Source organism: Dendrobates tinctorius, unplaced genomic scaffold (genome assembly GCF_039654945.1).
Source record: "Dendrobates tinctorius isolate UK_male_01 unplaced genomic scaffold, ASM3965494v1 ptg000094l, whole genome shotgun sequence".
Taxonomy (NCBI): domain Eukaryota; kingdom Metazoa; phylum Chordata; class Amphibia; order Anura; family Dendrobatidae; genus Dendrobates; species Dendrobates tinctorius.
The window spans coordinates 17,364,858-17,392,837 of NW_027361762.1; the positions used below are offsets into that span (position 1 = coordinate 17,364,858).

At 45.7% G+C, this 27,980-nt stretch overlaps 1 long non-coding RNA gene across 1 annotated transcript; it reads left to right on the forward strand.

Annotated features, from left to right (window-relative positions):
* On the forward strand, positions 1–27,335 carry LOC141098718 (uncharacterized). Its single transcript, XR_012234326.1, has 6 exons — positions 1–959; positions 25,900–26,061; positions 26,148–26,202; positions 26,283–26,314; positions 26,402–26,442; positions 27,204–27,335. It is a non-coding gene; the product is annotated as an uncharacterized lncRNA (long non-coding RNA).
* The last annotated feature ends 645 nt before the right edge of the window (positions 27,336–27,980 follow it).

Consider the following 27,980-nt stretch of genomic DNA (forward strand, 5'->3'; position numbering starts at 1 on the left):
GAAATGTTACAAGGAGGGGTAAGTGCCAGGGAGCCCAGTCCTGATCTGGCACAACCTAGTAAACATGCCTGTTTGGCTATATTAGGAATGCAAGCCCAGGACTGGGATCACTGCAGCAGGACATTGCAACCAGGAAAACAACTGCTGAAGGATGGAGGGAATTGCGAAAGCAGCAAAGGCCAGACAGATGGTGGTAAGGGAACTCTATAATTAGACAGGCAGGGTTATCTGCCGAGACCGTGAATGCCCAACAGTATGTTGTCTGCCAGGTCCTCGGGATCGACATATTGCGGATCGGATAGGCCAATTGCTGCGTGGGATTGGGGAAAACCCAGCGGTCATGGTACACATTGTTACCAATGACAGAGAGGTGGACAGTCCTTAAAGGGAAGGTGCCGTGATTTTATGTTTTCTTTATTAATTATTGATTCTATAATTTTTTTTATACAAAATTAAATGAACTACTTTAATAGTTTTTTAGTTATTAACTTTTACCTTTTTCCACTGGAGGCTGCCTTTTTCATTAGTGTGGGCATAAGTATCGGGGCACGACCCTTGCACTCCTCAATTTACGGCAGCCATGGGCATAAGAGATTGCAGTTGGACTCCGACCGCATCTCTTACATTGAGGTTGCTCCTGCCTCTCAGCTGTGACCTGGGCACGCCCACTGGGCTGCCCAGGTCACAGCTGTGGGAGATCGTGGCCGTTTTGTTGTAGCCCACAACTTATGCTGTACACTTTATTTTCCCGTCATCACGTACACTGTGTGCAATAACAGGAGCTGCAGGGAAGAGTGGGTAAGCATCTGCAGCGGGGAGCAGTGATCGCAGCCTGTAATTAGTATTCCAGTACAGGGTGTGATCACCACTCACTGCCGACCTGTTGAGAGCACAGCAGGGAGATCCTCAGACTGCTCTGCCCTGAACAGGATTCAGCACTTCCTGGGAGAGGAGAGAAGGTAAGTAAATGTTTGTTTTTTCTTATGCACCTATCACTGCTACCTGCCCCTATATATACCACTTTCCACTGCTACCTACCCTTGCATATACCACCTTCCACTGCTACCTGCCCCTAGATATACCACCACCACTGCTACCTGCCCCTAGATATACCACCACCACTGCTACCTGCCCCTATATATACCACCTACCACTGAATCCTGCCTCTATATACCACCTACCACAGCTGCCTGCCCCTATATATACCACCTACCACTGAATCCTGCCTCTATATACCACCTACCACAGCTGCCTGCCCCTATATATACCACCTACCACAGCTGCCTGCCTGTGTATACCACCTACCTCTCCTACCTGCCTCTATATATACCACCTACCACTGCTAACTGCCCCTATATATACCACCTACCACTGCTAACTTCCCCTATATATACCACCTACCACAGCTACCTGCCCCTATATATACCACCTTCCACTGCTACCTGTCCCTATAAACCACCTTCCACTACCTGCTTCTATATATATATAACCTACCACTGAACCTACCTCTGCTGCCTGCCCTTATACCACCTACCACTGAATCTACCTCTATATACCACCTACCTCTGCTACCTGCCCCTATATATACCACCTCCTCTGCTCCCTGCCCCTATATATACCACCTACCACTGCTACCTGCCTCTAGTGATGTCACCGCCACCTTATATAGTGATGATGTCACCGCCCCTTTACAGCGCTGGCAAAAATTGAGACTACTTCCAAATGTTCAATTTGTCTCATTTTTCTCTATATAGGTATTGTCATGGTTAGGACATGGTTAACCCCTTCCTGATATCAGACGTACTATCCCGTCCACGTGACCCTATGCCCATGGACTGGATAGTACGTCTACCGCGATCAGCGGCGCCCACGTGGTGAGCGCTGCTGATCGCGGCCGGGTGTCAGCTGATTATCACAGCTGACACCCGGCACAATGTGTCAGGGGCAGTCACGGACCGCCCCCGACACGTTAACCCCTTGCACACCGCGAACAAACATGATTGCGGTGTACCGGGGGTTAAAGGGAAGCATCGGCAGGGAGGGGGCTCCCTCCGTGCTTCCCTGATCCCCCCCCACGGCAGCGCAATGTGCAGCGCTGCTGCCGGGGGCTCCTTTCCTGCAGGCCCCCGAATCCAAGATGGCGGCGGGGGCCTGCAGGAAGCTGGCTTCCTCAGTGCCTGCAAAGCGCAGGCATGAGGAAGCCTTGTGCACTGCCTGTGTCAGATCGCTGATCTGTCACAGTGATCTCTGATGTGACAGATCAGCAATCTGTCACAGAACAGTGATGTCCCACCTGGGACTATTTAAAAAAAGTAAAAAAAAATTTAAAAAAAAGTGTTAAAATAATTTTAAAAAAATCGCCAAATAAATACAAAAAAAAAAAAATTCTCCCAAATCCATTTTTTGAAAATAAAAACAAACAATAAAAGTACACATATTAGGTATCGCCGCGTCCGTAACGACCCGCCCTATAAAACTGTCCCATTAGTTAAACCCTTTAGCGAACCCCTTAAAAAATAATAGAAGCAAAAAATAATGATTTATCATACCGCCAAACAAAAAGTGTAATAACGCGCGATCAAAAAGACGCATAAAAATATCCATGGTACCGCTGAAAACGTCATCTTGTCCCGCAAAAAACGAGCCGCCACACAGCATCATCAGCGAAAAAATAAAAAAGTTATAGCTTGCAGAATAAAGCGATGCAAAAATAATTATTTTTTATATAAAATAGTTTTCATTGCATAAAACCGACAAAACATAAAAAAACAACCTAAATGAGGTATCGCTGTAACCGTACTGACCCGTAGAATAAAACTGCTTTATCAATTTTACCGCACGCGGAACGGTGTAAACGCACCCCCCCAAAAGAAATTCATGAAACGCTGGTTTTTGTTCATTCTGCGTCCCAAAAATCGGAATAAAAAGCGATAAAAAAAGTCACGTGCCCGAAAATGGTACCAATAAAAACGTCAACTCGTCCCGCAAAAAATAAGACCTCACATGACTCAGTGGGTCAAAATACGGAAAAATTATAGCTCTCAATATGTGGTGATGCAAAAACTATTTTTACAATAAAAAGCGTCTTTTAGCGTGCGACAGCCGCCAAACATAAAAACCGCCATAAATAGTAAATCAAACCCCCCGTTATCACCCCCTTAGTTAGAGAAAAATAGTAAAATAAAAAAAATGTATTTATTTCCTTTTTTCCATTACGGCTAGGGTTAGGGCTGAGATTAGGGTTAGGGGTGTGTTGGGGTTCGGGTTGGAGTTAGAATTGGGGGTTTCCACTGTTTGGACACATCAGGGGCTCTCCAAATGCAACATGGCGTCTGATTTCAATTACAGCCAATTCTGAGTTGAAAAAGTCAAATGGTGCTCCTTCCCTTCCAAGCTCTGACATGCGCCCAAACAGTGTTTTACCCCCACATGTAGGGTATCAGCCTACTCAGGACAAATTGCAAAACAATTTTTGGGGTCCAATTTCTCCTGTTACCCTTAGGAAAATAAAAAATTGGGAGCAAAAATATCATTTTTGTGGAAAAAAATGATTTTTTTTATTTTCACGTCCGAGCGTTATAAACTTCTGTGAAGCACTTTGGGGTTCAAAGTGCTCACCACACATTTAGATAAGTTCCGTGGGGGTCTAGTGTCCAAAATGGGGTCACTTGTGGGGAGTTTCAATAGTTTAGGTACATCAGGGGCTCTCCAAAGGCAACATGACACCCGCAGACCATTCCATCAAAGTCTGCATTCCAAAACGTCACTACTTCCCTTCCGAGCCCCGACGTGTGCCCATACAGTAGTTTTCTCCCACATATGGGGTATCAGCATACTCAGGACAAATTGGACAACAACTTTTAGGGTCCAATTTCTCCTGGTACCCTTGGGAAAATAAAAAAATGGTGACTAAAAGATCATGTTTGTGGAAAAAATACAAATTTTTTATTTTCACGCCCGGGCGTTATAAACTTCTGTGAAGCACTGGGGGGTTCAAAGTTCTCACCACACATCTAGATAAGTTCCTTGGGGGGTCTAGTTTACAAAATGGTGTCATTTGTGGGGGGTTTCCACTGTTTTGGTACATCAGGGGTTTTCCAATCGCGACATGATGTCCGATCTCAATTCCAGCCAAAAACGTCAAATGGCGCTGCTTCCCTTCCGAGCTCTGCCATGCGCCCAAATAGTGGTTTACCCCCACATGTGGGGTATCAGCATACTCAGGACAAATTGCACAATAACTTTTAGGGTCCTGTTACCCTTGGGAAAATAAAAATTGGGGTGAAAAGATCATTTTTGTGGAAAAAATATGATTTTTTAATTGTACCGCTGTACGTTATAAACTTCTGTAAAGCCCTTGTGGGTTCAAAGTTCTCACCACATATCTAGATAAGTTCCTTGGGGGGTCTAGTTTCCAAAATAGGGTCACTTGTAGGGGGTTTCCACTGTTTAGGTACATTAGAATGGTGTCATTTTTGGGTATTTTCTATCATATAGACCCCTCAAAGTGGCTTCAAATGTGATGTGGTCCGTAAAAATAAAATGGTGTTGTAAAAATGAGAAATCGCTGGTCAACTTTTAACCCTTATAACTTCCTAACAAAAAAAATTTTGGTTCCAAAATTGTGCTGATGTAAAGTAAACATGTGGGAAATGTTAGTTATCAAGTTTTTTGGGTGCCATATCTCTGTGATTTAAGGGCATAAAAATTCAAAGTTGGAAAATTGCAAAATTTTCAAAATTTTCGCCAAATTTCCGTTTTTCTCACAAATAAACGCAAGTTATTTGAATGAAATTTTATCACTAACATGAAGTACAATATGTCACGAGAAAACAATGTCAGAATCACCGGGATCCATGGAAGCGTTCCAGAGATATGACCTCATAAAGGTACAGTGGTCAGAATTGTAAAAATTGGCCCGGTCATGAAATTGCAAACCACCCTTGGAGGTGAAGGGGTTAATATCCTGTTCTCACAGTGTTAACTTTTGCCGGCCTCTCTTTGGATCTGGGAGGGGTATTTATACTCACTCCAGACTAGGATTCCCTGTCAGCTATACTGTTATTCTGGCTGTGTGTCTGACCCCCCTGGTGTGCGTGTATACTGCATTGCTTGTTTGATTCCCATGTATGACCCGGTCTGTCCCCTCATTGTTACTCCGTTACAGTTTGTCCCTATTGTACCGTCCATTGCCCGTTCTGGTTTTCTGATCTATTGCTACGTCCAGACTATTCGCTCTGTCTAACCCTTTGGTACTGTCCTGCTATCTCGTGCTTTGACTTGGCTTGATCTGGTTTGCGTCCCTGTCTGTGCCCCTTGGTAACTTGATCCCATAGCTACCTTTCTAGGAATTTCCCTGCAGCTCCTAGCTCTGTGGAGCTTAGGTCACGTCCCCAGCAGTCACGTGCTTCAGGTCCTGATAGTCTGAAGCATGCATCGTCACTGCTACTGCCCCGCTCCACAGGTATCTTTGAGCACTGTTTTTGTACTCCGGACACGCGCACTGGCTCAGTGAGCAAGTGCAGTGCGGTGTTCCTGACAGGTATTTTTTGAGTAAAATGTAAATTACTCTTTTAGTCTACAAACTTCTGACATGTCTCTGAATTTCCAAGCAATACGTTTTTTTTTTTTTTCTGAAAAGGAGAAATGATCAAAATTAAAACAAATAAACAGTGCTTTCAGACATCAAATAATGCAAAGAAAACAAGTACATAATCATTTAGATACAACAATACTAATGTTTTAACTCAGGAAGAGTTCAGAAATCAATATTTCTCCAGTCACCTTCCACGACAGTCACCTTGGAGGATGTCTCCCCTGCCCTCATGGGGGATAGGAAACACAAAGAGGTTAAATAACCCTCCCCTTCCTGCCACCTCCAGTGTTTTTCCTGTCCCCCAGTGGGGCATGAAGAGGTTACAGAGGGGCTGCCGTGGCCGGTGAGCGGAGCTCCTAGAAGCTTACACGCTGGCAGCTGAGGTCGGGGGGGCTCGCCTCTCCTCCATATCGCTGCTCCCGTCTCCATCTCCAGGTGCGACTTGGGACTTTGTCCGACTCCCGTGCCCTCCGGGGTAAAGCGGGGTGGTACAGTGCAGCCGGGGTCCTCCTGGAAGCTCCCTGGCTTCCTCCCACGCTGCCAACACCGGGTCCGTGCTCGTCGGAGGGGGCGGGGCTTCTGACCGGAAGTGACGTCACCGCACACTTCCGGTTTGCGTCATCTGGCATTTCCAGGATGGAGATCACGCGTTGGGCGCCTTGGGGGAGGCAATGGCAGCCGGGGTCTGGCCGCAGGTTCCTCCCCATGGACCAGGAGGAAGGAGGGGCATGAAACAAACGCTGCAACGCCCATATAATTGGGCCACAGACTCCAGGTAAGCACAGTGTGTCTGTACGGTGACTGGTGCTGACATGAATTGGTGACAAACTCTCAAGAGCTGCATCTGCCCAGCGTTCCCCCTCCTACTGTGAGTAGCAGGGCGGTCCTCTAACTGTCAAGCTTTGGTGGCACGGGTCTGAGTAAGCCTTCTCCTTGCAGGAAGAAAAGGCCTCTGCCCCAAGAAAACCCAGCCGCAAGTGTGGTATCGGTGGTGTAATGTAAAATGTCTGTAAAGTATGTTTTCTGTAACATGCTAGAAATCTCCCCTTTCACTCTGCTGAGAAAATTATCTTGTCATCTAGCTGCAGCATTCCCCTTACCTCCCCCCCTCTGCCTGCTGGTAACAGGATACCGGGCATTTCCTCTCGAAGCCTTCCCCCTCCCCAGCACAGCCAGGAAAGGAAGTCTTTTGTTCTCTAGACATGTGCTGGGATCAATCCGGGAAGTATTAAAAGAAGCATATAGCAAAAACCATATGGACCGAGATATAAAACTCACATCACTGCATAGGCAACGAAACCAGCTTACCAATCCCTAGTTTTCATGAACCTAATCCCTCCAGAAACTGAGATATGGATTGCTCCCAAGTGGAGTGTCTTAATTATGGCATGCTTGGTGTTGTTGGATTCTATTTGGTAAATTACAAACAATGATACCCTATGTGTGTTGATACGGGCTTTTCTCGTTTAGAGATAGTTATTCTAAGTTTTGTAGCCAAATCATAACTTAGAGAAAGGGGGGTTGGACCTCATCAGACCGCCCATTTCGTGAACTCACAGACCCTAGGCTATAAGGTATTCCCTACCAAATTCCAGTCAGTTGGACCTGCAGAGTCCGTGCTGACAAGAACCCCAGATGAGTGGGGACGTCTGGCTAAGCGGCCCATTGCCCCCAGCCACATGGGATGCCTAATACCAACCAAGCAAATGTAAGTGTTAATCTCTGTTTTTAATCCTTTTTTTTTATACTGCATTGTGCATATTTAATGTCTCAACTTTATAGCAACTTTTATCTGTATAATCACTGCCCACATTTTTGGGAATAAATTATAAACAATTTATCAGTCTGCCTTCATGCTCTAAGAAACGAACTATGTGCCTTTTTTTAATTGCTACTGATTTGGGGGTTTGCCACGGACCCTCTTAATTAACTCTTTGATTAAGTAAAGCGTAGCTGGTGGCAGCGTGGTGTGTGCGGTTGGTTAGGCTAGTTGGCAGTCCAGAAGGGTCTTATATTGCTGAATGAGTGGTTGAGGCCACAGCATTGATAATTCCCTTACTGCAGTAGTCTAATTGGCCATGCAAAACAAGCAACCCGTCCGACGACTAATTATCCTAGGTGCAGTTCCCTGACTGACCTGATGGTAAGGCTAGTTTCACATTAGCGTTTTTTTGCGCAGCGCATCGGGCGCATAAAAAACGCAAAGAAAAACGCAAAACAAACGCGCGTTTTTTTAACGTCATGCGCACGCTGATGTGTAAAAAAAACGCAGCGTTGTTTGCGTTTTACATGCGTTTTTTGCATGCGTTGGCGTTTTTTATGCGCATGCGTTTTTAAGTGTGACGTTTTTTCCATTGTCTAGAGAACATTCTAGACTTGTTTAACTCAAAAACGCATGCGCAAAAAAACGCAAGCGTGCGCAAGACCATGCGCACGCATGCGTTCCCATAGGCTCCAATGTGGTGTTTTTGCGCATTCCGTGCACAAGCGTGCGCATGCGTTTTTTTGACGAGACAGGGCGGAACCAAAAATGCAACATGTTGCGTCTGGCGCGCCTGGCGCAAAAGACAAAAAAACGCATGCGCACGAAAACGCAAGTATGCGCAAGACCATGCGCACGTCATGTTAAATATAGGTGCGCAGTGCGCATGCGCACGGGTGCGCACGATGCGCTGCGCACAAAAGCGCTAATGTGAAACCAGCCTTAGAGGGGCGCCGGAGAGCTGCGAGTTCCAAAGTGGAACTGAGAAAGTGGGATATGCATAAATCTCTGCAGTTCTTGGAAGGTTGTTAGCAGTGGTGGGCATCCAAAATACTCCCCTGCGGTAAATTGTTAGAACAAGATTAGCTTGTTGTGTTTTGTCACATGGTGGGATAATTAAGATAAGCCCCCACTGCGCCTGTGACAGCCGTGTGCCGGCAGTGTGTCACATCCCTCCTTCCACTGACAAACCCATGTCAGTGGTGGGATCGTGACGTATTGGTGGCATCGGCCGCGCTGTCCGTCACAGGTGGTGCCAGGCTTCCCTCTGATTATAAAAAGAAGCTATGCCAACCTTGTACGTAGGACATCCTGTGCACCGAACAGCCCTCCCTGTTTGACAGCATAAAAACTCTCATTAAGCAGGAGGTTCAGACCTCCATGGCGGCATGTGCCCAGACCCCAGTAACCCTGGGCCCTCTCCCAAAAAAGGAAAATGGCACCTATGGAGACCGATTCAGATTCAGAAGTCTGTACCTCAGGGTCTGAGGACATTTGGGGAAAAAGGGCTCCACATCCACCTCCAAACCCGACACAAAAAAATAATACTTCTCTTCTGAGGATATGGAGGAGCTGGTGTCCATGGTGAGAAATACCATGGGGGTTGAGGAGGAGGTCACCAGATCCTTATTCTTCTGGCTTCGTACATTAGAGGAACACCTCTCGGGGGGTACTCCCAGAGAAGAAATCTTAGATTCCCTTTGCCTCCTCCAAAAGCAACGGGCTTTTTAGCCGATGCCTCGGGAGAGACGGTGTGGGTAGCAGCAAGGTCCTTAGTCCTTTCTAATTCGGCTAGAAGGGCCCTCTGGCTGAAGTCATAGGGAGGTGACATCACCTCTAAGACAAAACTCTGTGCCATCCCCTTCCAGGGGCACCACGTGTTTGGGCCAGTCTTAGACGACATCCTCGAGAAGGCGTCGGACAAAAGAAATTGCTTCCCGAGCAAAGAATCGCCAGGAGACGGTTTTTTCATCCACCCACGAGAGCAGTCCTCCCAAAAGGAGTTCAGAGGGAAAGGCAAGACGGGATGATGGAGCTACCCAAAGGGGGGTAGAGGGAAGAACATCCTTGTCCCTCAGCAACAGCAGCCCCCGGACAAACAGTGACTCCCCGGTGAGGGGTCGACTCACTCAGTTTTTTGCCCAATGGCAGTCCACGACCTCGAACCAGTGGATCCGGCACACTATTCAATTTGGGCTGAAATTGGAGTTCAAACAACCTCCTCACTGTCTAAGAGTCACCCCTATACTGTCCCCAAGTCTCCAGAAGATTCTACTCCAAATACAAGATCTGTTACGGGAAGGAGTAGTCTCATACGTACCTCAATAAGAAATAGGCAGAGGACATTACTCCCACCTATTCCTGGAGCCGGAAAGTACAGGCTTATCATAAACCTGAAACCCCTGAATCATTTCATCAGATACCATAGGTTCTAGATGGAGTCAGTAAAATCGGCGATCCCTCTTTTTGGGCAAGGCTGGTTGATGGCTACGATAGACCTAAGGGACGCTTATTACCATGTCCCAATCCATCCGGATCACAGGAAGTTACTGAGGTTCGCGGTCCCCCACGACCAGGTGATCAGCCATCTCCAGTTCAATGCCCTCCCATTTGGCATATCCCCAGCACCAAGAGCATTTACAAAAATTATGAGGGAAGCAGTCATTCTTATCCGTCTTCAGAGAATATGCATTGTTCCATATTTAGACGACCTGCTTATTGTCGATCCATCGATATCCCGACTGAACCAGGACGTATCAAAAACTCTGCAGATCAAATCCCTAGGTTGGATCCCGAATCTCCAGATGTTGGACCTTCATCCGTCCCCAAGGAAAAAATTCCTGAGGATCCTCCTGGACTCGGAAAAAAGGACATCCTTTCTTCCCGAGGAACATCAATTAGACCTTTGTCAGAGAATTACACGGTTCAGAGAACAAAGAGCACCGACTTTGAGGGACACCATGTCTATCCTGGGGTCCCTGACATCATGTATTCAGGCGGTGTCCTGGGCACAGGCACATACATGAATCCTCCAATCAATCATACATCCTGGTAAACTCCCAGAAGTATCAAAGCAATTTGTCAAAAAGGATTCCACTTCCAGGACACGTAAAATCAGCCCTCTTGTGGTGGCTGAATTACTGAAACCTGAAGCGGGGAATAAGCTGGGACCAGCTCCCCCTAAAAATACTTTGTACCGATGCCAGTCTGAGAGGTTGGGGAGCCGTGGTGGGGAAGTCTTACTTCCAGGGACGATGGTCCCCCAGAGCATAAGAGCAGGATCGTCAAATCTAAGGGAACTGACTGTAGTGGATGAAGCACTAAAGGCCGCGTCATCCCTTATCCAGAACCATCACGTTCAGATCTACTCCGACAACGTAACCACGGTAGCATACCTCAGACACCAGGGGGTACGAAATATGCCAGCCTGAAGACCGTAGAGTAGGTATTGGTGTGCACTCAAGGTCATTGTAGAAGCGAGGTGCTGGCAGAACGGACCATGGTGGTCCCTGAAATAAGTAGCAAAAATTCACCGCACTCTCTAATGAAATGGTTTGCAACCAACAGTGGAATTTTATTTTTGACAAACAGATAAGTGCCAAATTACAAAAATTGGTCCAAAACCCAGTAAAATAGAAACACCTGACGTTTCGACCCTCCCGGGTCTTAATCATGGGGTTTACTAAAAGACAAAGAATAAGCAAATAAAAATCATGTACATATATACAAGAAAAACATACAGAAAAGAATCAATATAACAATAAAAAAGAAGAAATTATCGAGGTGCAAATGGCACAAATAGAGTTGCAACCATGTCTAGTACATTAGTCGATGTCTAGTTATATAACATAGAACCATATGTATAGGAAAAGGTAGGGAATAAGCCATAACCGAATCAACAAGTTTATGGGCATGCTTGAGTCCTAAATAGGGTAGAAAATAAGCTATATGGTGTCAACAAGTTTATGGGCATGCTAGAGTCCTAAAGAGGGTAGAAAATAAGCTGTATGGTGTCAACAAGTTATGGGCATGCTAGAGTCATAAAGAGGTAGGTGTAGGAAATAAAAGACCTAGGAGGTTCAATTAATTAAGAGAACCAGGAAGCAAGGACAAGGGAAATGCAAAAATAACATTTATATTGTAAATACCTTGGGTTCAAGAGGAATGGGAGCCAGAGTTAGAGAATAGCCGTATATAAGCTTCCATGCTAAGGAATATGGTAGACATATTGTAAGAAAAGGGTCACAAATATATATTACAGTACCTATGTAGTAAGGAATGTATCGGGTGATGGTAGGCTGTAAATAAATGGTCACCTGAGGAAAGGATAAAGGGGATTTAAATTAGCTTTGATGAAGTCAGATGCCGTGTATACCTCTATGTGAAGTAAATATACCTTTGGAGGGATATGGAGTATACCATGTAGTAATAGGTTAGAGGTAACCTGAGGAAAGGATGGAGGAAATTTGTGGTTAGCTTATTTGAAGTTTTAAAAAAAAAAAACAAAAACAAAAAAAAACAGGTGTGTCTCTATGATGATTGTATTTACCTTAAGAGGCTTGAAAAAGAGGCCCGGTAGAGTCCTATGCAGAAAAAGACGTTGCTTTTTGTGTGTAATATTTTTCGTATCCGGTATGATAAGATATGTATTGCTGCGCACTTATAGTCAGAGTAGTGCCAATCATAGGTGGCCAGCGGTGGACACTGCGTCCTAGAGATGAAATATAAGGAGCTTAAATAAGTTCTATTTGGCTGTGAAAGTGGTAAGTGGCACACAGTGTGTGGAGAGAAAGTACCTGAGGCTGTAGGACCATCCGAGATATGCTTGCGCCCTGCTCCTCTGGCTGGTGTGGAGTGAGAGCACATGTGGGAGGTATAAATAGGGAATTGTAGGCATGGCAATGCTGCATACTAATGAGTGCAGAGTGGCTGAGTGTAACCACATGGAAAGGGGCGGGTATGAAGCAGGCCATAGTAACAGGGCTATTGTAACCACTGGTTTGTTCAAATGTAATGAGGACGGGTGGTGAATAGAGGGATGATGAAACAGACTATTGAATGGGGCTAATGGACTCACAATTAGAATGTAGTGTCAGTGCGTCTGTGGAGAATAAATAAAGAGTAATTAGTTACAGTTTAAAGTAGCCAAATGATCTCACGTTAAGGCCTTTAGGAGCCAAGGTATCCAATCTGTGGATCCAAAATGATTCTCTTGCCTTAAGTAATTTAATATGGCTCCCACCCCTTCTTGGTCTGGGTACATGCTCAATAACTTGGTATTTAAGTTGTGCCACGGTATGTTTATTTGCTACAAAATGGTCTGGTAGAGGCAACCATGTTTTGCCACAACGTATCGTGGATTTGTGGCTTGCAATACGATCTTTCACGTGTCGCGTTGTTTCCCCCACGTATAGGAGGCCACATGGGCATTTTATTACGTAAACGACAAAATTAGAGTCGCACGTATGGAAGCCACATATATGGTAGGATTTTCCAGTTCTAGGGTGTGTGACACAGTCGGATTTAATGATATTTGAGCATGATGTGCAATTAAGGCAGGGGAAGGTGCCATTATGGCATGCGCTGAGGAGTCGCTGGGTGACAGTGGGTTGTGAGCTGCCAATATCAGCTCGTACCAGTCTATCCCTGATGTTGGGGGCTCTTCTACTACACATCAGTGTAGGGGTGGTAACATAGTTCTGAAGGCTGAAGGAAGACCTTATGTCCATCTAGTTCAGCTTATTTTTAGTGCAGCTGTTCTGCATTGTTGATCCTGGGGAAGGCAAAAAACCCACAGAGTAGAAGCCAATTTTCTCCATAGGGAAAAAAATTCCTTCCCGTAAGCTGGGTCAACCATCTACCTATAATATTCTGTTATTCGTAACCTTCTATACTGTTACTCACAAGAAAAGCATCCATTCCTTTCTTAAATTCATTCAGTGAGTTGGCCATCACCACTTCCTCAGGAAGAGAATTCCAGAGCCTCACTGCTCTTACCGTGAAGAACCCTCTTCTATGCTGGTGCAGAAATTGTCTTTCCTCCAAACGAAGAGAATGCCCCCTTGTTCTTGTCACAGTCCTTGGTACAAACAGTTCATTGGAGAGATCTCTGTATTGCCCTCTGATATACTTGTACATATATTAAGTCTCCCCTAAGTCTTCTCTTTTCTAGAGTAAATAGACCTAATTTTGATAATCTTTCTGGGTATTGTTGTGAACCAACTCCATTTATCATTTTAGTAGCCCGCCTTTGAACCCTTTCAAGTTCAGTAATGTCTTTCTTGAGCATCGGCGTCCAAAATTGCACACAATACTCCAAGTGTGGTCTGATGAGTGATTTGTACAGAGGGAGAATTATGTTTTCATCTCGTGTCCCCAGACCTCTTCTAATGCATCCCATGACCCTATTTGCTTTGGTGGCAGCTGCCTGACACTGGGCACTCCAATTTAGCTTCTTATTGACTAAGATGCCTAAGTCTTTTTCCATGTCTGATTTCCCCAGCAGTTTCCCATTTAGTAAGTAATTATAGCATCTGTTTCTCCTTCCCATGTGCGTAACCTTACACTTATCTGTGTTAAACCTCATTTGCCATTTTTCAGCCCAATTCTCCAATTTACTCAAATCTGTCTGTAGTTGCAAACTGTCCTCCTTTGTGTTAACTACCTTACATAGTTTTGTATCATCTGGAAATACTGATATTTTACTGTGTAAGCCATCCACTAGATCATTAATAAATATATTAAATAGTAGAGGGCCTAATACAGAACCCTGTGGTACCCCACTAGTAACCCTGGCCCAATCTGAGTATGCACCATTAATAACCACTCTTTGTTTTCTATCAGTAAGCCAGCTACCTACCCATCTACACACATTTTCCCCTAGCCCAAGCTTTCTCATCTTTCTTACCAATCTTTTATGTGGGACAGTGTCAAATGCTTTAGAGAAGTCGAGATAAATGACATCCAATGATTCTCCTTGGTCCATTTGAGAGCTTACATCCTCATAGAAGCTGATCAGGTTAGTTTGACAGGAGCGATCCTTCATAAATCCATGTTTATATGGAGTTAAACATTTATTAACATTGAGATATTCCATAATTGTATCCCTTAGAAACCCTTCAAAAATTTTACCCACAACAGATGTTAAGCTTACCGGCCTATAGTTTCCAGGTTCCCTTTTACACCCCTTTTTGAATATTGGTACCACATTTGCTTACTGCCAATCAAAAGGAACAGACCCTGTTTCTATAGAGTCTTTAAATATAAGGAATAGAGGCCTGTCTATCACATTACTTAACTCCCTTAGTACCTGAGGGTGAATGCCATCAGGGCCTGGTGATTTGTCAATTTTAATCTTACTAAGGCGGTTCTGCACTTCTTCCTGGGTTAGGCAGGTAATACTTAAAGGGGAGTTTACATTATCACTCTGCATTTCCCCTGGCAAATCCTTTTCATGTGTGAACACTGTTGAGAAAAAAGAATTTAAAACATTTGCTTTTCCCACATCGCTCTCTATGATTTCACCCTCATTGTTCTTTAAAGGGCCGACATCATCAATTTTAATCTTTTTACTGTTTATATAATTAAAGAATAGTTTGGGGTTTGTTTTACTTTCCTTAGCAATGAGTCTCTCAGTTTCCACTTTTGCTAAATGTATTTGTTTTTTACACATTTTATTTTTTTCTCTATAACTTTTTAATGCTTCATTGCCTTCTTGTTTTAGCTTCCTAAATGCCTTGTTCTTGTTATTTATTGCCCTTTTTACATCGATATTTAGCCACATCGGTGTTCTCCTGTTCCTAGCCCTTTTATTTCTGTACGGTATGGCTAGCTTGCAGTGGGTGTGTAAAACTGATTTAAATATTTCCCATTTATTTTCTGTGCTCCTATTTTTGAGGACATTGTCCCAATCAATTTGGCGAAGGTCCTCTCTAAGCTGATCAAACTTTGCTTTCCTGAAATTCAGCGTTTTTGTAACCCCCTTCCAGGGCACCTTACTGAAGGACAAGTGGAATTGTATTATATTGTGATCACTGTTCCCTAGGTGAGCATCGACTCATACTTCTGTTATTCTATCTGGCCTGTTGCTTAAAATTAAGTCCAGAAGGGCTGTCCCTCTAGTTGGGCCCTGCACAAGTTGTGACAGATAATTATCCTTGGTTACTGACAGAAATTGGTTTCCTTTCTGAGATACGCAGGTTTCAGTTTCCCAGTCTGTCGGGGTAGTTGAAGTCCCCCATAATAATCACCTCATTGTGATTTGCTGCTTTGTCTATTTGTTTCAATAATACATTTTCAGTGGTTTCTGTTATATTTGGTGGCTTATAACAAACCCCATGAGGATTTTATTACTTTTCTCTCCTTGTATCTCCACCCATAGAGACTCCACCTCTTCATTTCCATCTTGTATATCTTCTCTTAGTGTGGGCTTTAAAGTGGACTTTATATATAGACAGACTCCACCCCCTTTCCTTTTTTTACGATCCCTCCCAAACAAATCATATCATTGCAAGTTAGGCGCCCAGTCATAGCTGTCATCTAACCATGTCTCAGTTATTCCTACTATGTCATATTTTTCCACATACATTACCAACTCCAGATCTTCAATCCTATTGGTCAGGCTTCTTGCGTTGGTCAGCATGCAGGAAAGAAGTTTTGCTTCATTTTTCTTAGCTTCCTTCTGAGTACCCTGTCTTGGGTCCTCTTTACTAGAGTTGAGCGACTTTTGTTTTTTTAGGGTCGAGTTTCGTTTCGTGAAACCCGACTTTACCAAAAGTCGGGTCGAGCAAGATCGGCCGATTATAGGGAAAAGTCGGGGTCGTCCCGAAACACGAAACCCAATGTAAGTCAATGGGGAATAAAAGTCGGCAGTGAGAGGAGGACAGGAAACACACCTACAGTGCCCATTTGAATGCCAAAAGCATCAATTCTTCTTCCTTAAGCTTGTCAACCTTAATTAACTTCATAATACAAGTTACGCACTGAAAAATGGGGGTTATTTTGCTAAAGTTGTGGGGGGGTAGGGCTGGCTCCAGGTTTTCATGTGCCCTGGGCGAAAGAGCGCCCCTTTAACACATACCACAACTCATCATGCTCCGATACGGCAGAGAAATAGCGGTATAGTACAATGAAAAATACTTCACTTTTTACATCTCATGACGAGGCCCATCTATTTTTCCATACAGAATCATTGGTCCCATATAATTTTGAAACAGTATATGATGAGCTCCACATAATGCTACAGTATATGTTGGTCCCCATGGATGAAGCTCCACTGTCTTATGGGCCCAAATAATGCTCCAAACATAATGGGCCCCATTTCTAATGCTCTAGTGTATAATGGGCCCTGTAAATGCTGCTCCAGTGTCTGATGTCCACCTTTGGAATGTTCCAGTGTATGGTGGGCCCCATCTATCATTCTCCAGAGTATAGTGCTCCCCAAAAATTGCTGTCCCAACATTGAAAACAATCAAATAAGTCTCCTCGCTAGGGAATCCCTGTACTAGTCTGGACTCCTCGTCGTCCCCATCTTCCATCTCACTGCACAGTATTTCAACCTTGCAAGTGCTGTGATCCTGAGCAAGCAGGGGGGCCCACTCGTTGGCGACGGCACTGGCACAGGGCCCCTGATAGTACGGTGGTGTGTCTGATGGCGGGTGGGCCGAACCTGCACTTTCATCTGCAGCTTCCTCTTTGTCACCGTGTAAGATGGAACTGTATATGGGAAGGGTAACCTGAGTTTCATCAGGGTCAGATTCAGGCCGTGTAGCGTGCGAGGGGAATGTAGTGGTCTGGGTCAATGTACCAGCAGATTCATCGAGCAGTGGCTGGGCATCAGTGCACTTGTGTCGCCCCCAGGAGTACGGTCGCCACAGTGGCATTACCTTCCTCCTAGGGAGTGTGATGTCATTCTTGGGAGCAACGAAGGATCTCTCTAGCAGGTTAACTGATTGGGCGGCGTTATTCCCACGAGTCATGACCCTCCAAACAGCGTTCATGAAGGCAAAGTGTTTGTTTTACGTGGGCAGTATGGTTGCAAAGCTGAACCTTAAAGGAATGTCCAGAAGGGCACCACCAGGAGTGGAGCCTACGGTTAAATTCGACTCCACCTGGGAAACCTCAACCATGCCAGCTACAGAACAGATGCACACATTGCAAGCTTAATTCCATTAACGAACGAGACTCCGTCATGCCCCGCGGTCCGAGTCCGGCTTACTAGAGGGACACGTGAGGCTCTGGCACATGAGATTGGCCAATAACTGGTGTGTCATGCCCTTACATGTCCGTGGCTGCATGTGCGCTACACTGAAAAGGCGAACGTTTGTCGCTTACAGGTGCAGATTACCCGCTGAACAACGTTAGTGATGGGGATCACTGATTATTACAATTATTACCCGCGAACGATGATTTCCCAGTAAGTGCAGGTCAACCGCAGTTCCGGAATTAGGCCTAACCGTCATTCCTGAAAAAATGAAAAACTTACGTGTGCAAACCACAGGTGCTGTAGCTTGCTTAACAGCTCGCCAGCCGTTCTCACACCCAGTATGGATTACACGTGATTGCACAAAGGTGAGAAAGGGTACCGTATCCCCGGATAACATGTATGGATAGCGTACACATTCAAAATATATGTCTATACATCAGGAGGCAGGCTCAGACGGTGTTAGGCCCAGTATGGCTTGCACGAGATTGCACAAAGGTGAGAAAGGGTACCGTATCCCCGGATAACATGTATGGATAGCGTACACATTCAAAATATATGTCTATATACATCAGGAGGCAGGCTCAGACGGTGTTAGGCCCAGTATGGCTTGCACGTGATTGCACAAAGGTGAGAAAGGGTACTGTATCCCCGGATAACATGTATGGATAGTGTACACATTCAAAATATATGTCTATATACATCAGGAGGCAGGCTCAGATGGTGTTAGGCCCAGTATGGCTTGCACGTGATTGCACAAAGGTGAGAAAGGGTACCGTATCCCCGGATAACATGTATGGATAGCGTACACATTCAAAATATGTCTATACATCAGGAGGCAGGCTCAGACGGTGTTAGGCCCAGTATGGCTTGCACGTGATTGCACAAAGGTGAGAAAGGGTACCGTATCCCCGGATAACATGTATGTATAGCGTACACATTCAAAATATGTCTATACATCAGGAGGCAGGCTCAGACGGTGTCAGGCCCAGTATGGATTTGACGGCCCAGACTACACAGCGGAGGAGCAGGGAGAGGTAAAGATTGCAAATGCTGGGGCCCTGCCCAAGCAAGGGGGGCCCACTCGTGGACGTCTGTACTGGCACTGGGCCCCTCATAGTACGGCGGTGTGTCTGACGGCGGGTGTGCACCACCACCGTCAGAGACACTTGATTGCACTATGAGGGACCCTGTGCCAGTGCCCGCGCCCAAGAGTCGGCCTACCCACCTGTCCAGGGCAACGGCACTCGCACGGTGTTGTGCGCTAGGTGGTGACCCCGGCCATGGGGGGGGGCAGCACAGTTAGGGAGTTTTAGAAAGTGGCATATGTTGATGTTGGACATTCAGCTGATGCAAAAGGCGAAATAGGTGAAGTCCCAGGAAGAGGTGGACCAAAGCAAGCCATTTTTCTGTCACCCTATGTGTCATCAGGGGAAGGTGGGACAAAATCCTTGGAAACCCATGCATGGTTCATTTTAATGAAGGTTAGATCATCCACATTTTGGGTTGACAGACGGGTCCTTTTTTCTGTCCGGATTGATCCAGCTGCACTGAAGACTCTTTCCGATAGCACACTTGCAGCTGGGCAAGCGAGCTCCTGTAAGGCATATTGTGCCAATTCAGGCCAGGTGTCCAGTTTAGCGGCCCAATAGTCAAAGGGGAATGACCTGTGTGGGAGAACATCGATATGGGAGGAAAAGTAGTTTGTAACCATAGTTGACAACTGCTGTCTCCTGTCACTTTCCATCGATGCAGTATTACCAGTTGTGTGAGCGGTACTTGAAAAATCAGTCCACAACATTGTCATGAAACCCCTGTCTCCAACGCCACTTCTGCTGTGTGCACCATGAACACCTCTGCCAAGCTGCCCGCGGCCCGTACGGCTCGTGTGAGAACCATCACCGCTGCTGTGTGCTGGGAATGCCTCAAGCAACCGATTTACCAGAGTTGCTTGTTTATTAGCCAATATTAGGTCAAGGTTCTCCTGTGGCATGATGTTTTGTAATTTGCCTTTATAGCGTGGATCCAGGATGCTGGCCAACCAGTAGTCGTCATCGTTCATCATTTTGGCAATGCGGGGGTCCCTTTTTAGAATCTGCAAGGCATAATCTGACATGTGGGCCAATGTTCCCGGTGTCAATGATGCACTGCAAGTGCTGGGTGGAGGAGCACTTTCTGGCAAATCCACATCCCTCCAGTCACGCACAAACCCTGTACCAGACCTTGCCATGCCAACATTTTCACTTGCCCCACGAGATGCATCCTCCTCCCCTAAGTAATCATCCCCATCATCATCCTCCTCCTCCTCTTCTTCCTCCACCTCGTCCAGGAGAGGTCCCTGAGCAGACAATGGCTGAATGTCATCAAGGATTCCCTCCTCCTCTTCCTCCTCATCAACATTGGCTGCAGACGCCTGCTCCTTAAGGTGCGTCAAAGTTTGCATGAGCAGACGCATAAGTGGGATGCTCATGCTTAGGATGGCGTTGTCTGCGCTTACCAACCATGTGCATTCCTCAAAACACTGAAGGACTTTACAGAGGTCTTTCAGCTTCGACCACTGCACACCTGTCAACTCCATGTCTGCTCTCAAAGTGCCTGGCCGTGTATCCTCCCACAAATGCATTATGGCCTGCCTCTGCTCGCACAGCCGCTCCACCATGTGCAGGGTGGAGTTCCACCTTGTTGCAATGTCGATAATGAGGCGGTGGTTGGGAAGGTGGAGCAATCGCTGCAGCTTCTGCATACGAACGGAGTGTACAGGCGACCGGCGGATGTGCGCGCACAGTCTTCGCACCTTCTGGAGCAGGGCTGTTAACTCCGGATAATTTTTGAGGAAGCACTGCACCACCAGGTTCAAGGTGTGAGCCAAGCAAGGTATGTGGCTGAGTTTTGAAAGGGCTATGGCTGCCACAAAATTACGGCCGTTATCACTAAGTACCTTGCCTGCCTCAAGATGTACACTGCCCAGCCATGACTCAGTTTGTCGCTTCAAGTACTCGGCCAGCACCTCGGCGGTGTGTCTGTCGCCCAAACACATCATCTGCAACACAGCCTGCTGACGCTTTCCACTAGCTGCTCAATAGGGGGACACCTCGTGTGCAACAGTGGCAGCTGCAGATGGAGTGCTCGTACGACTGCGCTCTGTGGACGAGCTTTCGCTTCTGGAGGAGGAGGAGGAGGGTCGAACGCCTACAGCCAACTGTTTCCTTTACCGTGGGCTAGGCAGCACTGTCCCACCACCGCTGTCCCCTGTGGACCCTGCATCCACCACATTAACCCAGTGCGCAGTGATGGACACGTAACGGCCCTGGCCATGCCGACTGGACCATGCATCAGTTGTGAGGTGCACCTTTCCGCTCACTGACTGCTTGAGTGCATGGACAATACGGTCTTTTACATGATGGTGGAGGGCTGGGATGGCTTTGCGAGAGAAGAAGTGGCGACTGGGTAGGTCATAGCGTGGTACTGCATAGGCCATGAGTTCGCGGAAAGCTGCGCTTTCCACCAACCGATAGGGCATCATCTCAAATGAGATTAGTTTGGCAATGTGGGCGTTCAAACCCAGTGTACGCGGATGAGAGACTGAGTACTTTCTTGACCTACTCATAGTGTCTGGGAGGGTGAGCTGGACTTGAGAGCTGCATATGGTGGAAGTAGCGGTGGACAGGGCGGACTGAGAGAGGGTTGATGATGGTGATGGAGTTGGTGTCCTTTCTGATGGCCTAGATTCAGTATTTCGTTGATATAACAGTGGGATTCCCTGACTGCTGTGGCCTTGCAACGACACCTCAACATTTGCTGCTGTGCTAACCGGTGGGCTTACAGTGGGGGAAACAATGTAGTGTTGTTGACTACCTTCTTTGTGATCAGTTGCACATGTGGCACTTGAGGTTTGGTGTTGTGTCCACGCTTGCAAGTGCATGCTGGTTAAATGTCTAAGCATGCAACTGGTATTCAAATTTTTCAGATTTTTCCCTCGGCTAAAGGTCTTTGCGCACTTCTTACAGATAACCTTGGCCTGATCATGAGGATTTTGTTCAAAAAAGTGCCACACTGCACTCTTCCTACTTTGGCAGACATTTTGCGGCCTAGCACGCTGTGATCTTTTGACCGTCTGGACAAGCTGTCCAGCAACTCTTTTGATTTTTGGAACCTGTCTTTGGAGTGCTCCGGGCCTGCCAGATAACAGCTGTTGCGATGTCGATGTCTGCTGTGGATGCTCCTCCTCATCTGAGCTATTGGAAGCAGCACCCTCTTCCCCCAATGGATGCCAATCTGGGTCAACAACTGGGTCATCCATCACCTCCTCTTCAATGTCATGTGCACCTTCCTCTGAGTCACCGTGTATGGTGGTATAGTGTGCGGGAAGGGGCACCTGAGTCTCATCAGGGTCAGAATCTGGCTCTGTACAATGCGAGGACAATGTAGTGCTCTGAGTGAATGTACCAGCAGAATCATCTATCAGCGGCTGTGCATCAGTGCACTCCATGTCAGTTTCATCTTGGCCTGGGTAATTCACCATTTCACTTGATAATCCAGGCATGGTATGTGAAAACAGCTCCATGGAGTAATCAGTAGTATGGCCTGCGTCATCCTTCAATCTTGGTTGGGGTGAAGGACACAAGGAAAGGTGTGGTTCATGAACATGAGCCTCCAATGACGACTCAGTGCTTTTACTTTTTACAACTTCAGAAGAGGAGGCGATAGAGCTGGAGGCTGAGTCAGCAATGTAAGACAAAACTTTTTCCTGATGCTCTGGCTTTAAAAGCGGTTTGCCAACTCCCAGAAAACTAAGCCTTCGAAGCCTTATGGAGCCAGACGATGACGCAGGCTCAACACCTCCTGCATTCGGTCCTATTTTTCTCTTGCCACTACCATCAGATCCACCACCAACACCATCATTACCAGCTGCCAACCCCCGCCCAATTCCACGGCCTCTTCCACCAGCCTTCCTCATTTTTTTGTAGAAATGTATACAAAATCCAACAAACTATATAGTAATGTAAAACAAGGTACAAGGTGTCTATAGCACAGGGGAGATTTTGAATTTCTGCAGACACTAGTGGACCCTGGACACTTTTGGATTGTGTGAGGCCCACTGAATATCAGAGCGCTATGTCACAGGCTCGATGGCACAGGTGTGAAAACAGTGACTACAGGATAAGGGAGATTTTGAATTTCTGCAGACACTAGTGGACACTGGACACTTTTGGATTGTGTGAGGCCCACTGAATATCAGAGCGCTATGTCACAGGCTCGATGGCACAGGTGTGAAAAAAGGGACTACAGGATAAGGGAGATTTTGAATTTCTGCAGACACTAGTGGACACTGGACACTTTTGGATTGTGTGAGGCCCACTGAATATCAGAGCGCTATGTCACAGGCTCGATGGCACAGGTGTGAAAACAGTGACTACAGGATAAGGGAGATTTTGAATTTCTGCAGACACTAGTGGACATTGGACACTTCTGGATTGTGTGAGGCCCACTGACGCTGTATGGTGTGAAAAAATGCACGCTCAGTACCTCAGCAGGACAAAAAAAAAAATTGGGATTGCTTTTAAAAAAGCAGTTTGCAGAGCAGTGGGTAAACAGCAATGCAGCTGTCAGGAAGCCTTAGAAGGCAGCCTAACAACCAACACCGCTGATCAACCACAATATAGCCTCCCCTTGCACTGCACACACAGTGACTGGTGTGTTGTACAGGCAAAATCGCTAGCAGCAGAAGCAATTTTTTTTTCTTCCCTGCCTAACGCTCTCCCTACAGAATCAGCAACCTCTCCCTATGCTAAGATCGGCAGAAGTAAGATGGCGGTCGGCGTGCACGCCCTTTTATAACCCCTGTGACGCCCACCAAAGCAAGCCAATCACTTGCATGCCCTTCTGAAAGATGGTGGTGACCCCTGCCTATGTCATCACGTTGCCCACAGTGTCCTTGGATCCTGATTGGCTGAAAAAGAGCGCAAAACAAACTTTTGAAACGCGACTTTGGAGCGTAAGTCGCCGACCTCGTGGCCGACCTCATCCTAGGGTCGGGTTTCGTTTCATGAAACCCGACTTTGCCAAAAGTCGGCGACTTTTGAAATTTTTCGACCCGTTTCGCTCAACTCTACTCTTTACCACATCTAGTATCCTTGATTAGTTTGTCCTTCTGCTGCATGTTCTTGTCTGCTGTTTTCCTCCCATCCCCTCTTCTTCTAGTTTAAAGCCCTCCTGATGAGTGTGGCAAGTCTTCTGGCGAATGTGTGTTTCCCAGGTTTTGTGAGGTGTATCTCATCTCTTGCGAGAAGACCATCGTAGAGGTAATTCACGCCATGGTCCAAGAATCCAAACCCCTGCTGCCTGCACCACCGTCGTAGCCAGTTGTTCACCTCTAGTATCCTATTCCATCTTCTGATGCCATGGCCATTGACTGGGAGGATTGATGAGAAAACAACCTGTACGTTCCGTTCCTGAAGCATTCGATGTTAGGGTAGGCTTTAGAAAGAAGTGGTCAGTGTTTCCTGATAACGGAATGCACTTTGGGCATGAGGGGGTGGTAAGTGTGTATGAAAGGGACCCTTTCCTTTGCACTAAGTGGGGGTGGAGGGGGTTGTGGATTAAGAGTAAGGGCCTTCTCCTGTTCTAGCAAGCACTTAGGGTATCTCCTATCCCTAATTTTTTTCTGTCGTGTCCTCAAGGCGAATGGGGAGAATACTAGGGTCAGAGACTATTCTGGATATTCTTTTAAAAGGCGGTGATATTGTTGTAATGGACCGTACTGCTTATTCCAATGAGGTCAAGAGACAACTATCTGATTCTACAGCCTACAAAATTGTCCACAGGGACCCTACTACCCTCATTAACAACAAGATTCAAAATCTCATCAGTACCTCCCTTGACAACAATACCATTGACAAAAAGACAGCTACGTTTCTCATTAATCAACATCCAATCACTCCTGTCTTCTATATTCTTCCAAAAATTCATAAATCACTCATTAATCCACCGGGCAGACGAATCGTGGCATCCACTGACTCCATATTATCTCCCCTCTCAATTCTCTTAGAAAAAATTCTAACACCTTTGGTCAGATCTACTGTACTAAATCTTTTCTCTTGGATACCGGACACTTCTTGGACTTAATCAAACAATATGATTCGGTACCACCTGACAGTATATTAGTAACACTTGATGTGAACAGTTTATATACATCAATTCCTCATGAGAAAGGTATCCTAGCAACAAAAGCACTTCTAGAAACTTCTAACATGTCACCAAGGTCCATACAATTCTGCCTAGAACTCCTCAAATTGGTTCTCTATGAGAACTTTTTTCTTTACGAAGACGTATTCTATATTCAGACACGCGGGACCGCGATGGGTTCCAACGTCGCACCGGCTTACGCTAATGCGTATATGAACCTCTTCGAAGAGAACTATATTTACTCAGAGACTCAATTTATCAACCATACTATATGTTACCACCGCTATATAGATGATATCTTTCTCATTTGGATGGGATCACTGGAACTACTTCAATGATTTCATCTACACCTGAACTCTGTCTACCCTGAACTTTAATTTAGTATCGACCACAATATGAGCAAAATCTCCTTTCTAGATACCATGGTACAGAAAGACTCTAGGGGTAAACTTTCCACTGACTTGTTCACAAAACCTACTGACTGCAACAGCTTGCTTCATTACTCCAGTAGTCATCCCAGAGCAACCAAAAACAGCCTCCCAAGATCCCAATTTAAAAGAGTATCCAGAATAGTCTCTGACCCTAGTATTCTCCCCATTCGCCTTGAGGACATGACAGAAAAATTTAGGGATAGGAGATACCCTAAGCGCTTGCTAGAACAGGAGAAGGCCCTTATTCTTAATCCACAACCCCCTCCACCCCCACTTAGTGCAAAGGAAAGGGTCCCTTTCGTACACACCACCCCCTCATGCCCAAAGTGCATTCTGTTATCAGGAAACACTGGCCACTTCTTTCTAAAGCCTACCCTAGCATCGAATGCTTCACCACCCCTACACTGATGTGTAGTAGAAGAGCCCCCAACATCAGGGATAGACTGGTACGAGCTGATATTGGCAGCTCACAACCCACCGTCACCCAGCGACTCCTCAGCGCATGCCGTAATGGCACTCATTAGTATGCAGCATTGCAATGCCTACAATTCCCTATTTATACCTCCCACATGTGCTCTCACTCCACACCGGCCAGGGGAGCAGGGCGCAAGCATATCCCGGACGGTCCTACAGCCTCAGGTACTTGCTCTCCACACACTGTGTGCCACTTACCACTTTCACAGCCAAATAGAACTTATTTAAGCTCCTTATATTTCATCTCTAGGATGCAGTGTCCACCGCTGGCCACCTATGATTGGCACTACTCTGACTATAAGTGCGCAGCAATACATATCTTACCATACCGGATATGAAAAATATTACACACAAAAAGCAACGTCTTTTTCTGCATAGGACTCTACCGGGCCTCTTTTTCAAGCCTCTTAAGGTAAATACAATCATCATAGAGACACACCTGTTTTTTTTAAAAACTTCAAATAAGCTAACCACAAATTTCTTCCATCCTTTCCTCAGGTTACCTCTAACATATTACCTATCACTACATGGTATATTCCATATCCCTCCAAAGGTATATTTACTTCACATAGAGGTATACACGGCATCTGACTTCATCAATGCTAATTTAAATCCCCTTTATCCTTTCCTCAGGTGACCATTTATTTACAGCCTACCATTACCCGGTACATTCCTTACTACATAGGTACTGTATTATATATTTATTTGTGACCCTTTTTTCTTACAATATGTCTCTCTACCATATTCTTTAGCATGGAAGCTTACCCTGGCTCCCATTCCTCTTGAACCCAAGGTATTTACAATATAAATGTTATTTTTGTATTTCCCTTGTCCTTTCTTCCTGGTTCTCTTAATTATTTGAACCTCCTAGGTCTTTAATTTTCTACACCTACCTCTTTAGGACTCTGTCATGCCCATAAACTTGTTGATACCATAGAGCTTGTTTTCTACCCTATTTAGGACTCTAGCATGCCCATAAAATTGTTGATACGTATAGCTTATTGTCTACCCTATTTAGGACTCAAGCATGCCCATAAACTTGTTGATACCATAGAGCTTATTTTCTACCCTATTTAGGACTCTAGCATGCCCATAAACTTGTTGATACCATAGAGCTTATTTTCTACCCTATTTAGGACTCTAACATGCCCATAAACTTGTTGATACCATAGAGCTTATTTTCTACCCTATTTAGGACTCAAGCATGCCCATAAACTTGTTGATACCGTATAGCCTATTGTCTACCCTATTTAGGACTCAAGCATGCCCATAAACTTGTTGATACCGTATAGCTTATTTTATACCCTATTTTGGACTCAAGCATGCCTATAAACTTGTTGATTCGGTTATGGCTTATTCCCTACCTTTTCCTATACATATGGTTCTATGTTATATAACTAGACATCGACTAATGTATTAGACCTGGTTGCAACTCTATTTGTGCCATTTGCACCTCGATAATTTCTTCTTTTTTATTGTTATATTGATTCTTTTCTGTATGTTTTTCTTGTATATATGTACATGATTTTTATTTGCTTATTCTTTGTCTTTTAGTAAACCCCATGATTAAGACCCGGGAGGGTCGAAACGTCGAGTGTTTCTATTTTACTGGGTTTTGGACCAATTTTTGTAACTTGGCACTTATCTGTTTGTCAAAAATAAAATTCCAATGTTGGTTGCAAACTATTTCATTAGAGTGTGCGGTGAATTTTTGCTACTTAGCCTGAAGACCGTGACAAGTATTTTTCTCTGGGTGTAAAAGCACCTATTATCCATCTCTGCGGTACACCTCAAAGGGTCAGACCACATCCAGGCGGACTTCCTAAGCAGGAAAGACGTCCATCCGGGAGAGTGGTGTCTGAATCAAGCGGTCTTCCAGTCTCTGACCACGAGATGGGGAGATCCAGAAGTCGACCTGTTTGTGAATGCTCAATACGCAAAAACAGCAACCTATTTCTCCCTCGGTCCCACGGAGCCCGGGAGACAGACGCTTTCGCCCATCCATGGGTCTTCAGACTGGCCTATGCCTTTCCACCGATCCCTATGCTTGCAAGGATGCTGCAAATGATCCAGTCAGACAGGGTCACGACAATCCTAGTTGCTCCAATGTGGCCAGGACGAAGCTGGTACAGCGCCCTGTTGGACATGGCCTTGGAAGGTCCCTTTCTTCTACCCCAAAAAACCGACCTCCTTTTCCAGGGTCCCCTACTGCACCCAAACCCCATCAAATTGAATCTAGCAGCTTGGTTATTGAGGCCAACATCCTGAAGGCCAAAGGGCTATTGGATTAGATAATCTGGACCCTTCAAAAAAGCAGAAAGCCAGTAACAA